Below are 14068 nucleotides of genomic sequence, written 5' to 3'. Positions count from 1 at the left end.
GAGTGACGTGCCCAAGGACACTCTGGAAATCCATGACAGAGAAGATAAGTGAACGTGAGTTTCCTAAAAACCAAGCTCTAAATGCTGTCAGTTCCTCAGGGCCTTGCTCTGTGACTGGGGCCTCTAAGTGCTTCTACAAAATAAATATATTTTTCTAATTATTAAATTCATAAGATGACCTAGCGGTGATTTGATTGGATCATATAAGTACCTTTATCATGAGAACACAGCAGTTTTTAAAGGGCTTCTTAATCTAGTGGAAAAAGACATATTACAAGAACCAATGGCTGGAGTTTAAAGCCAGAAAATTCAAATTAGAAACAAGGTGCAGAACTGAGGTTTTCTAACAATAAGGATGTTTAAATATTGGAAGAACTATCCAGGAATTATTTGCCTTTTGAATTCCTCATGTCAAGAAAAGATGTCTCTCCAGAAGATCCAGTTTCATCAAACACAACTTACTGGGCTCAACAGAGGAGTAACTGGATGAAATGTCTGGCCTGTGCTAAGCAGGAGGTGGGATTAGATCATCTAATCATCCTTTACAATCGTAAATTCTATGAATCTATGAATAATAATGACCATCATTGTAAGTTACAGTTTGTAAAACAGCAAAGAGTGCACTGCTACATAGCTTGGAGACAGAATAAAGCATGTTAAAAAATATTAATAAATAAGCCCTTTAACACGTGACTGGGAATTATTTGAAATCCATCCATGTGGCTCACAATTCTTCCCCAAAACAGTGTTTTAATTGGGTTTTGATTATAGGGCAAAAAATAACAATCCATGAATCAAATAGGCATTACCACACCCGGAACAGCATTATCAACATTCCTGCATAATTTTTAAATGCCCAATTGATATAGAAATAGCTGCTGATTTGAAGGAATTATATGTAGGAAATATCATAATTGGTGCTCTTCTATAAGAGGGTTTATAGGCCTGAGCCTGGGATTCCTTTATTGTATTTGAGTAGCTATAAAAACTTTTGTGCTAGATCATAACATTCTGTAGTTGTGAATGCAACAGATTTTACAGAAAATCTGTCTTAGAAACGTCTCTGGGAGTTTTTCAAATAAAGACATTGGCACCGTTTTGTGCTTCTTTGCCTTTGAAGTAAAATTCTGTTGCTGTCATGCTGTAGCCTTGATCTTAAACTTCCACAACGGTTTAAAGCCCACCCAAAAATCAGGACTTGTGTGTCATCTCCTGGGGTTACAAATGGGATACTTGTTTGTCAAGGGACTGAGTAAAATCCATGGAAAGGGATCTCTGAGGCCTTCTGTTTGTATATTTGTCTAACATTCATCTCCACATCACAGCATTTGAGCATCTCACAGTCTTTAACAGATTTATCTTCCCACCACTTCCGAAACAAGAAGTGTAATTCCCACGTTACCGTTAGGAAACTGAGATATGGGGCACACAGAGTGGTTTTCCTAACATCAAACTAGACGTTTGTAGCACAGCAGGGGGCTGAAGGAAGGTCTTCCAATTCCATAGGGGTGTGCCTCATATTTTAGATAGTCTTCCACCTTCTGCCTTTGGCTATAATACAAATGTCAGAAAGAAAAGTGGCATTAAAAAATCGAGTTACACAAGCAAATTTTCCCTACAAAGTGCTGCATTTTTGATGGGGAGTGTGGGGTGGGGTGAGAGGGCTATTAAGCTTCAGGAGCTTCTGAAAATTGCAGCAAAATTTCAGTCATTAGTTTCACATGCCAATTTTGGAAGGAAACACACACACACACATGCACAGAAGTCCTTCTCTTGGAACAAGAGCTAAAACTATAAAACCAAGAAAATGTGGAAAGCAGGCCCGCAGCAGTGTGGGTTGATATTCTGTCTTTAAATCATTCTGGCACTTGTTTTTTCCCCTCGAGGTGGAAGTGGTAAGCATCAAGGCAGAACTGCAGTAGCCCTAAATCAGGACATGCCTCTCTTTCTGGGTTTACAAACCAGAGTCTTTGCATTCCCAAATAGTTGTCTTTGTGGTTCTCTACAGTGTTAAGACGATGGTTTCTGCACAGCTGTTCCCTACCTACAAGACTCCCTTTCATCCTCACCCTACATATTTTAGTACCGTTGGCATCTGATTTTACCATTGCCTTCTTTCCTGGCCATGTACAGGTGGCCCCTACAGCCCTAGTATTTGAAGGATCTGAAGCTACCAAGCCACTTATTCTGGAGAAGTGAGAACTGTATAATCCTCCCGATTTTATGATATAAGATACACTTTGTGAATTCTTTGCTGTTCTAAGATTTTTTTTCCTTCCTCTCTTTTCCCTGTATTCTATCCTTCTGTATCCTCCCTCACATTAATCACCTTTCCTTCCACTTTCTTACTTGCCCTACTGATCTCCTCATCCAAGGATGGGTTGACAGTGCTGTCTTCCCTTAAATCCCCCGGCTCTTTTCCCTCAGTCTCCCTGGCTCTACCAAGCCAAATTCTCTCCTTTTTTCTCTCTCCTCCCCAGTGTTATATCTTCACTTCTCTCTGTTCCCACATCTGAAATGCTCCTTTAAAGCAAGAGTCTCTGTCTTCTTGTGTCATTTTGATCTTCTCAGTACTACCGATCAGGCTATTCCAAAATGACAGAAAAATATCTCTGGCCTGTTCATCCCAGTTAGCGTTACAGCAAAGGCAGGCAGCTACAGCAAGTGTTGGAAAATCAAAGAGAGAAGGATGTGTGCGAAGTGCACCCCGCTTCCAAGCTAAAGGATGGTGAATCACAGTGCATGCAGCTCATCAGGCAGCGACAACATATTGTCATGATGCCACATGTTAATATTCCATGGTGAGCACTGAAAACTGGTCGGATCACCCCCAAAGCAGCCCTTGTAATGTGGACTAAATAAGGAGGACCCCGAGGTACTGCCCAGAAGGTGTGCTCTCCCAAGGAGACACTTGGCATTGCTACAGCTGGAGGAGATGCACTGCAGGCATCTCTAGTGCAACTGCATGTATCTCCCAAGGTTAATTCCTCTATGAGCTGTGGGTGGCTGTGGCATTTGTCCAGAAGACAGACATCTGCCACAGTTCCCTGAATTATGGCCAAGGTAGTTCGTGATTCATACATGCCCAGGGGCTGAATGTAGCAAGTGCTTGGCAGGGCTGAAGTGTCAAGCGCAGATAAAAGACCAGTGAGGATGGCAGTGGGTCAGGCCCCACCATGTCTGGAAGGTGCCGGGGGGGCATAAAAGCAACACAAGAAGATAAAGCTGAATCCGGGTTATCCACACGCAGCAGTGAGTGTGTTCCATATGTAACCATCCCAGTCACTGCTCTGGACACCAGACATTTCCACCTTGCAGTGTCACCCTCTCGCTGCAAGCAGAGCACTCAAGAAGCGATAGGCACGGAGAAGTGGATGCAGCCCAGCCACGCTTTCCCCTTTGTGCTCAGCCATGCTGCAGCACAGTGTGTGCACAGCGTGCCCGCCTGCTGGACACAGGCAAAATTACGTAACAGTTACTGATGAAAGCAAAGGTCACGGCTGTGAAAAATTTTGAACAACAGATAAACATTTGAATGAGAATATATTTATTACTTTCCTCTAGATAACTAATTATTTTCTTGCTTGATGTCTTCCACTTTGCTAAAATGGCTCCCATCACTTCCCTGCAGAGATAGCCAACTGCTTTGTATAATCCTTGACGATTTGGATTTTAGTGAAGGCTGCAAGGTTTTCTGTTCAGATGACAATCTTTTTTTGTAGAATCCAGCCCCTCCGCCTGTGCCATGTGCCAAATCATTTCTGCAACAGGGCAGCAATATCCTGTCCAACCTAGGGTTCAGGAAAGCAGAGTGGTGATTTCAGAACCATTTTTGTATTTTTGCCTTCACACTGTACTACTGGCCCGAACTCCCTTTGCTTCTTATGCAATAAAAGGGAGAAAAGAAGGATTTGAAAAAGTGGAGGGATCACAGTTTCTGTTCTGTCCTTGATCCTGCAGAGGAGGAACTGGAAGAGAGTCTCCAGATAGGTGCAGAAGGGGATTGGGCTCTGGCAGTGTTGTTTTAGGAAGAAAAGGTGCAGCAATTCTGCCATGCTATTTTCTCTGTATTAGGCTATGAGAAATAATAGGTCTAATGGTTAAGCTAAGAGTATCAAGAGACCTTATTTCTAGCCCTAATTATATCAGAAATTATCTCTTTCCTTAGGCAAATCCCTTGATTATGTAGTGCCACAGTTTTCCAGTCAGTAAAATGTTTAGACACCTCTACAGTACTGAGGTGCACAGATGAAAAACATTACTGTCTTTACATGGCACGATTCGCTCACAAAGATTCATGCATGCTAAAGTTCTGACCAAAGTTGATGGCCAAACAAAGTTTGCAATGTTTTATTATGTTCTAATTGCCTCTTTATTAGTTCAACAACAATATTTCTGAGCACTCTATTGACAAGCCCCGTGATACTTTCTGTTGCTATTGGCTCACAGTTTCTCAAGTCTATCTAAGTTTGTAACTATGTTCATTGCAAAATGAAAATCAATAACAAGGGCTTAAAAAAAAAAAAAGATAGCGTTATGTGTTGAAATAGAAGGGCAAGGAATCCTGTGCATCTGTGCTGCTTTAAAAACTACCTGACAATAAGTTCTTGTCTTTGGCATAGAAATAAAGTTGTTCCATGGATGCATTGTTTGGGCTACATACAGCGTGCGTCTGTTTTCCCCAATCAACCCTCGCTCCAGGGTTGTTTGCTGACTCTGGCTACCACCATACTGTTGCAAAGAAAAGAGGTATCCAGATATCAACATGATTCAAGGGCCTAGGAGACCGCGAGGGAGAAAAAGGGTATTTTCCGAATCAGTTCCCCATGAAATCACTGGAACTAGCGTTGTCCTGGGGGATAATAGAATGGATCATTAGGTGCCTTAAAAAGTTCACATTGGATTTTGAAGCCACCCTGCAAGATGAAAAATCAGTAGTTTAGGCAAATAAATAAAAGTCAGTGAATCCTCTTTAAGCTGTTGAACACAGGGGCAAAAGGGTTGTAAGAAGAATGAGATTCCATTCTTCACAAATGATACGGTTTTAAAGTCATTCCCCCACCCCCCACCCCCCCCACCCCCCCATCTCAAATCCTTCTTTCTCTTCCCTGGTGATTTAATCACATAAGATACTGTAAATCAGATTTCTTCTTTTTCTCCTCAGGTGTGAGTTAGCTCTTAATTAGGCTATTGGGCAAAAATAAAATGCATCCTATTAATAGCTTGGGATATCCTTTGTGTTAATGTAAAGGTTAAAACGTACCTTTCACCAGCATTTCAGGAGCGTGATTCTGGTCTCACAGACAGATGCTTTACCTATTGCTGAATTAATTGGAATTCATTCTGACTTATGCACACATACATGAAAGAGTAATCATGCCCACAGTATTTAAATTTTCTATTTCAAGCTTTCATTCAGGTAAGAACACGGAACTGAATGCCTAGCTGCCTGACCACATCATTTGGACTGGATTATTTTATTTCTATGCTTCCTTTATGTACATCACAGGGTATATACAATCTAACATCCCTTTCCAGGTGACAGGTGAACATGGCAGGAGGACATCAACATGTTTATGGAAGTCACTGGACACTCTCCTGAGATGCTGCTCCGTCACGCTAAACTGGCATTGCTCCACGACAAGATGATTTAACGTCATCGTGCTGTGATGGTATCGAGTGACGTGATGGCACTACATCACGTTGTGATGGCACCCACACACCAGGAGAAGCTACCCTGCTCGCATGATCCATCAGAGGAAGGGAGCCTACTACAGCTTCCAGTTGCCACCACGCCTGTGGCATTTTGCTTAGCTTTGCACGGTCTCGGATCAAAGCCCTGGCACACCTGTAGCGCAGCCGTGGGACTGGTGGGAGCTGACTTGGTTTGACAAAACCAGCATCTGAGTGGAACGGTTCCCAGGTTGGCCTGGGATAATGATAATATATATCTTCATTCTACAGCTGATGAAATAAATGCACAGAATTATTGTCAACATCTGGAAATACAGCCTAAGAATTCTGGTGCCTCCAGACAATGCCGACAAATATTTACTGCTAAGCTTATTCTTTTCTGGGAGGTATTTACCGAGACTCATATAAGCCTCAGTTATGAAAACTTTCCAGTCAGGATTTTTCATAGGATGATTGAAGACGTCCAAGGGAAAGGTATAAACTTTGCAGATTCCTTCCCCAGCACAGATTTGGATTGCTTAGTGTCTTAGATCCTGTTTTAAATCAATCGCTGCAGTTTAGGGTAGCTCTTTGGAATGAAAAGTAGAGCCCTATCCAAGGTACTATACCACTACAAACTCCCAACAGAGCAGAGCATGCCTAACATTTATGCTCAGAAATAGGTCCTTTTCCACTGCTAGCTATTTTTCATGTGAGCAGTATAAAGCAAAATGGAAATGATTCCTGCGCTAGCTAGTGTGACTCGGCTTATAACATCAAACAGGAACCCGGAGAACAAAACATTAGTTTCATGCTAGCTACAGTAAACAACATTAGACTGGCTGAGAGCTGTAGTCGGGTCCCAGGCAAAACAAGGTCTTTTCTAAACGACATCAACATAGTAACTAAAATGTGAATAACTAAATCATACACTGTGCAAACTGAACCACCAAATGAAAGTAAAGCACTGAATTATTTGAATGTTCTTCAAACCCAATTTAAATTTCACCCACTACTGAGAGCTCCATTTACAGGCATCATAACTAATAATGGGAATGCTGCTGAAACGTCAGTTTTAGTGAGAAGCCCATTAAGAGAATGAGGGAAAAAAAGAGACATCATACAAGAAAACCAGCCATTTACAACATGGCATATAAGCTCCTTGCATAGAAATACAAAATAGCTGGAAATAAAAGCCAGGCAGTAAACTGTCCTTTTTTCCAGCACATTCAGTAATCACATCCATCCAGAGCTTCACACAGGAAGTCCTGAATATAAATATTCTACAGCAGATGCTGCACTGGCATTAACGTCCCCTGTTGGGGACTGGATGATTCAAAAGGTAGTAGAAAATCTGTACGCCTTTAAGATATTGGTCTGAAACCAGCCCAGGTTAATTTTGGTATGAAAGTCATTTCCATCTGAGAGGATTTTTTAGCCAGCTGGAAATGAACTGGAGGTCTACTATGCCCCATTCTCAGCTGGCAACTCTGCAGAGATGCTGATAGATCAGGGAAACTGATCTGTTCCTAAATCCTGCTGAGATTTCTGGCTTGTGTGAGCATGGAGCTGCTTAGGAGGCAGGCATTCCTGTGCAATGCTGTGCATGCACACTCTTACTCCAAATTAAAGTCTATGGAGACTGAACAAATCCTTGCGTGCCAGCTGAGCTGTGTGCACATTCCTGTCCCCTGCCCCCAGCTGAAGGGTAGAGTATGCCAGTGCAAACCACCAGCAAAGGAGAGGCCAGTGCCATGGGCTCAGGTGGCACGCAAGTGATGGCACATACCCTGCTGCCAAGGGGGAACTGCTCCCTTCAGCGTGTGTGCAAGTTTGCTCTACTATTTAACTACAGCGAGCATGAGAGGTTGCACACAGGGTTAAGATTAGGCTTCACGACTGGCTGAACATTTGTAGAAACATGCTTTCCTCTTTCCTTGCTCTGCTCTAGTTACTGCCAACTAGGATCCCAAAGCTCCGGAGAGTGCTAGTACATTCTGCGTCTTCTCTGAACACCTCCAGCTGTGGGATCTGGGGATTTTCAAGTGTTTCATTTCACATTTTCCCATGTTGCTTCCCATCAACCATTTCTTAGCCCATTCCCTGGGCATATTGTGTACTTTTTGAAGGAATTGTCTATCAGATTCTTTGAAATCAACAGCATTTCTGATGTGTCATAAAAAGCACTGATACCCTGCATGCAGCCTTGCTCTTAGTCACTGGGGAGCTGGGAAACTATGTTGAGGGTCTTGGAAGCGACCTACCCCTACAAGAACCTGGTGGCCCCAAGGATGACCTCCTCCTCTGTTCTGGAGTCAGCACACAGGAACTCCTCATGCAGCCTGAGCTGCCTATGAGTTGTCCAAACCTGTGAGAGGAGCTTTTTATCAACATTTTTCCTAAAGTCTAACAGTATAAGTAACATACACATTCATTTTATCAGCCCTTTTACTGGTCTCACTCACCATAGAGAGTAATTGTGTTAGTTTGGTATGGTGGTTTTTTGTTTGTTTGTTTGTTTGTTTGTTTTTAAAGTACAGTTCTCTTGATCTTCTTTTGTTTATCAATCTTGCTATTTCAGCCCATTCCATCAAACTGGGTTTTATAATAGGCTCTGAAGGGCTTAGCTCTCCTCTCTAGGAGGGTAAGTCAGGAATGTTTGTATGTAGTGAATGCCACCACCCTGGTTTGAAATAAGGGCCCTCATGATTAGAGTCAGTCCTCATAATTTCGTCAAAGATTGAAGCTAAACTAAATGAGTGAATTTACATGGCTGACAACTTTTTTAAGCTGGGTTAACATGAGATATCTTCTAACACGAACAAATTGCTAGCAACACGAAACATTACACTCACACTGGCTAGTCTGTTACCCCTCGTCTACTATGTCCCTAAAATATCCCAAGGCAGATATGCCACATTGCACACAATATGCTTATTAGCACAGTTAGGAGCCATTAGGGAGAACTAGCAGAAGTGTTGTTAAAAGGGCTGATAATGAGGAAAAAAAATTCTGGTGCCACTCAAGAAATGCAAATATTATATTGTAGATGGCAGAAGCAGACTGGGCTTACTCCCATTACTGGTGCTGCAGAAAGGAAGAATTTGGTGCCAGCATTCAGCAAGTTGTCCGGCAAGGGAGTTGGAAACCCCCTCACTCCATGAAATGCAAATTCTTTGAACCTGGTATTTCATTAGGTCCACATCTTTTAAACAGTCAGCATGAATCTGATTTCTCAGCTTGTACACTCATCAGGACAAGGACAGCCTGCAGAGCTGAGTTCAGGGGATCCTGATCCCAACTGGTACTTCCGAAGAGTGATAATGAAAAGCCAGTGACACCTTCATCCACAGTTCACGCTTGTGGCTTGTTTATTTAGCCACCATCGCCATCCTACTTAAGTAGACTTTTCTCAGTTCCTGCCTCTCACAGATGCATCTTTCTTGCACCAGTGAACTTCACTCAAAGATTCCCTCCAAAATGGAGGTGGCATCTTTCTGTACATTTGCAGTTACTGTGTTTTCATTGATTAACTGTACTTTCACAATTCTACACTTCTGAATGGCTGACGAGAGTAGGCTACCAGACCACTCCACTGCAGTTGTCTAAGGAGCATGGCTGGAGATGAACAAAGAGATTCGCTTAAAGGTGGGCAGGAAAACACATCCTGACAAGAGCACTACTCCCAGTATGCAGCTTCCGTCTGGATGTGACTCATCGGGCTGAGAATAAGGTACAAAGCTCCTGCTGGTGTTGCCTCCAGGGCAGGAAGATGTCCCTCTCCAGAGCTCTACGAATGTTGTGTAGCCCACAGAGAAGAGCTGGCCCACTTCTGCAGATCGCTTAACCCAATTCCTTGTCTCCTACTCCCTTCAATGTCTAATGTGCCTCAAACCCTCAAGGTCCTTTGGGAGTTGTTGGGTACTATAACCTATGCCTCTTTACTACCTCAGAGTGGTCTTAACAGCTTTGCTTTATGCACAAACAGTGGTGGCAATTCCTGCTATATCTTGAGTACTATCTGGAGATTCTGTTAGGGAAAAGAGGAATTTTCTAGTCCTCGTGGTTCCCATGCAACTGTGTCAACTAGACAGGTTTGGAACTCAGAGGGCAAACACAGAGAACTGGGAACTTATCTTTTTTAAGCCAGCCTAGTGACATTCAGAGAATTAACATTTTTCTGAATATCAAGGCTTGATGTTATTACATTGAGCTTCATTGAGATACACCTGGGAAATGAAAATATTATTATGCCAGCTTCACTGCTGTAGGAACTCAAGAAGAATCCCATTGTAAGGTCAATGACATCACAGAGTCTTGGAAAGTAAGACTGGAAGAGACCTTGAGAGAGCATCCAGCATGCACCCTGGCCGAAGCACAGGAGTAGTTATGTCTAAGCCTAAACCTCTACAGTCACTACCTCTAACTGGGACTTACTCAGCCATAACTTGAACATATTAACTTTTAACAGCAGTTTTCTCAGCATTTTCCTTATGTAAAAGAAGCTCGTATTTATAATCAGCAGTTTTGACAGGCGTAATATCTGCTACAAAACGTTCAGTGGTTAATAGGATCCACATTGCCCAGCTACTGATGTCCTGACCTAGCCTTAGACCATGCTTTATCCTTTTAGTATTTATTAGAGTTTCTTTTGTTAGCAAATGTGCTCCTTTTTTATTCCCCTTGGAGATATAGGAGCCTTAGTTTGTCACTTCTGTGTGCTTTCCTGGCTCTGGGGACGAGTCTGTCCTTTCTCAAGTGAGAACCAACACGAATATATCCCAATGCCTGCCCTGTGCTCTGTCCACTGCAGTTAAATCTCAAATAGTAACTTGAAGCAAAAAGAAATAGATAAATGTCGGATAGACCCAGCTGCAAACAATTTAATGAAAATTGTACTGTGTTTGGATGGCTTTGTATGACAGTTTTATGTGCCCTGTATATTGTAGCTCAGTCTGCAGTAATCAGAAATTCACTTCCAAAAATTCTCTTTGATCTGGTATCCCTACTGGCTTTTTTACAGGAAATTAAGGAAAGCACACAGACCAAACTGGTTCTTGTGCTCTTCAAGGTCTCTCCAACTTCATAGAAGCAGCACTTGCAAAGTTTATGTTATTTATACCCATTCAGTGAACTACCAAGAGTGTAAATCCCATGTCTTTCATCAATATAAAACTGGGCATGACTTTAGTCAAAAAACCAAACCAAACCAAACCAAACCAACTAACCAAACAAAAAAAGTATCGCTGGCCTGGTGGCTTGTATTCTCCCACTGAGAACAAGCTTTTAATTCAGCCCTTGCTCCTGCATTCCTAAGAACAAGAGGCTTCAGAGAGCTCAGAAATCTGGCCCACTAGTTACAACGCTACCTTAAGACATAAGAAAGCTACAATCTGCACTTTGCTTTGCTATCATCTTCTCCATGACACTTCCTCTCCCTGGAATCGTTTCAGCTGTGCCCTATTTTTTGTCTGGTCACCAAGGCTCTAATGTAGTAATCCTAATAAAAGCAACACAGTAGGTACAGGGACTGCGGGCTCATCTTTGCTCAGCAGTGCGATAGCTTCTTGGAAGCAAGCAGAGGTGCAAAATATAACTAACTACCTTTCCTATCAAAATCAGCAGGAGCAGCGAAAGCTATAGTATCATCCTATTTAACGTGAACTGGGTCCTGGTGCAATACCCTTTCACAGTAGTTTGATCAGTACTGCCATAACTGTCTAAGGAAATTGAAGAAGCTGAAGACACTGAAACTAGGTGACTAGCCCAGGATGCAGGGAGTCCATTTCAGAGCTAGGTTAGAAGAGAGCTCCCGGAACCTGGTCCTTTGGTCAGACCACATCTCATTCTTCCTGAATTTCTGATTCAAAATACTGAGGGAAAAACAAATAACTTGCAGAATCCCAGAACAGAAGTCACAAATAGAAAGAACAATTAGAAACAATATCTGGAAGAAACCAAGTACTATCTACCTGTCAAATAAGGGGCCCAGAATATGGCTCTTGGATAGGACTATCCAAAGATGGCATTCAGTACACCTATGTTGTGCTGTGGTTTGTTTACTGCCTTTGATGACATTTTTGCTATAGCATTTGTCTCCTTTTCTACAGCATTTGTCTCTTATTCAATCCACCTTCTATTTTCTTATTATCAAATTAAATTATTTTGGTCATTTAACTTCCTATAATCCTTAGATCTCATTTTTCTGAAGGAATATCATATGTCTAAATAAAATAAAAATATGTATTACTGTAAGGCCTACAGTTAAGGTTTCTCAGCTTTCTCACATACGACGCTGTTTGGGAATAGGAATCTGTCTTTCTTAGTTCTGTTGAAGGAGGGAAAATACAGTGAGATGAAGAAAGGGGACCTGGAGCAAGAAGGTAGGGAGTAGTAAAAGAGAGGCATTGGAAGCATCAGAAGGAGCAGTATGGGGGAATGTAATAGCAGGCAGCAGAGTTCGAGTGGGAGCAAAAAAGAAAGAGGTGGGGGAGAAATAGCCCCAGGACTGGCTGGGACACAGAGGGAAGACAGTTTATGGGTCAAGTGGATGGCAGAAAATGCAGTGTGCAGGATCAAAAGAAAGCTCAGAAGGAAAGAAAACACAGGGTAACTATAAATTTTAGTTTAGGAAGGGAGGCAGAAATTCAGACAATGAGTTGGAACTGATGGAATTCTACTTGTTGACGGAATGAGAAAAGCTAGGTTAAAGTGGAGAGCAGCAGAGGAGAGAGAACTGACTGAGAGCAAGGGAAGTACTGCAAAGGTCTGAAGCTGAACCCATTCTTCCTGCTTCATCTGTTGTCAGCCAGGGTTGTGAAATTTCCTGACGGTGTGCATCTGATTGTTTCTTTATTCTGCATCCTTTAATGTCAGGATCACATGACATACTGCAGTATAACAGTGTACCCTGGTAGATCAAGTGATAGAAATCTGTGCTATAGATTAGAAAAAAGCAGCTTGTGATGCAACAATTGCTACAAGCCTTCCTCCACCATGGATCTAAACATCAGAACCTTAATGATTTGGGAAATCCGTCTCTTTGCTCTAGTGAAAACAATTACACTATAAAAGATTTTAAAGACTTCTAATGTTGCAACAACAGTGATCAAGAAGGCATGCATCAATCAGGTCACAAAGATCAAAAAAAGGAAAGTTTGTTAAGAGATTTTGCAGGTAGGGCTTGAACATCTGTGTGTGTCAATAAAACTAGAGACAGCAGGCATGGGTGCTGTTCTTAAGTCTGCCAAAAGAACTGTATGACCTCAGGCAATCTATTAACCTCGCCACACCTCAACTTCCCCATCTATATAAAAGAATGAAGATGACATATTTTGTACTTGACAGCTTTGTAGATCACTAAGACCTATGAGATACACCCAAGGGTAGCTCATATTAACCAGCTAGTCCTGCATCTCTACGTGGGAAAGTTGCCGTTTCCATTTTATGCACCGCCCAATGCAGTCAGAATTATGGTCAGAAGTCAGCTCCTGTGGTCCATTAATATACACCCTGGCATCTCTCAATGCTGCGTTCAAGAACTAATCTGCCTCCAGTCTCGGCTAATTGGAAAAGGTTTTTTTCTTTGTTATGTGGATTTCTAAAGTTAAATCTTGAGTGATAGACAGTGCTGTCACAGCAGCATTAAGTGTTTAGAGAGTGATTATTCTTGAAAGACTTTCATTTTTCAAACTTCTGCTTTTAGAAAAAGCTGTGGAAATAAATGGGAACACCAAAGGCTAAACAATACTTTGAGCTTTACAACAATGATCTCCAGAAAGTGGATGCAACAGCCCAAAGCCTTGCCTGTTGCATTTACAATTACAAGAATCTGCAGGTTTCCTCATATTACTGTTGACATTTAGGAGCTTGGCATCATGTAAAATCCTATTCATAGTAGTCAATGTGCTCCTGAGAGAAATCACTCTCAAAACGTCAACATACTTTTTGTAACCTTTCTATTTAATAAAAAAGAGACAGCTTCAATTAGTGAGGAGTATTCCATATAAATTAGATTATTTTAAAAGTTCCAGCAATATTATAAGATATTTTTAGTAAATGAACAGCTGTCACTTTGGCAATATTTGTAGCCTTTACTCTTTTTTTTCTTTTTCTTTTTTCTTTTTAAATTTTGATACGTGGTCACTTATTCTATCTGAGTCAAACCCAAACGCATAATTTCCCACTACAACTAACATAAACCATGCCTGTTAAGAAAATGAATATGGAATATTCAGTATTTATGATCCCACTGCTGTAAGCAGCTAAACACACAGCTATGTGGGAGATGAGACTTGTCCCATAAATCTGTATGTTCTTAATCCGTGGATCAGTGTAAATGGGATTGACTATGTGGAAGGACAAAAATGGGCCCCGTTAAGAAGAGCAGTCCACC

The sequence above is a fragment of the Cygnus atratus genome, chromosome 10, assembly GCF_013377495.2.
Source record: "Cygnus atratus isolate AKBS03 ecotype Queensland, Australia chromosome 10, CAtr_DNAZoo_HiC_assembly, whole genome shotgun sequence".
Taxonomy (NCBI): domain Eukaryota; kingdom Metazoa; phylum Chordata; class Aves; order Anseriformes; family Anatidae; genus Cygnus; species Cygnus atratus.
This window is presented reverse-complemented; position numbering follows the sequence as displayed.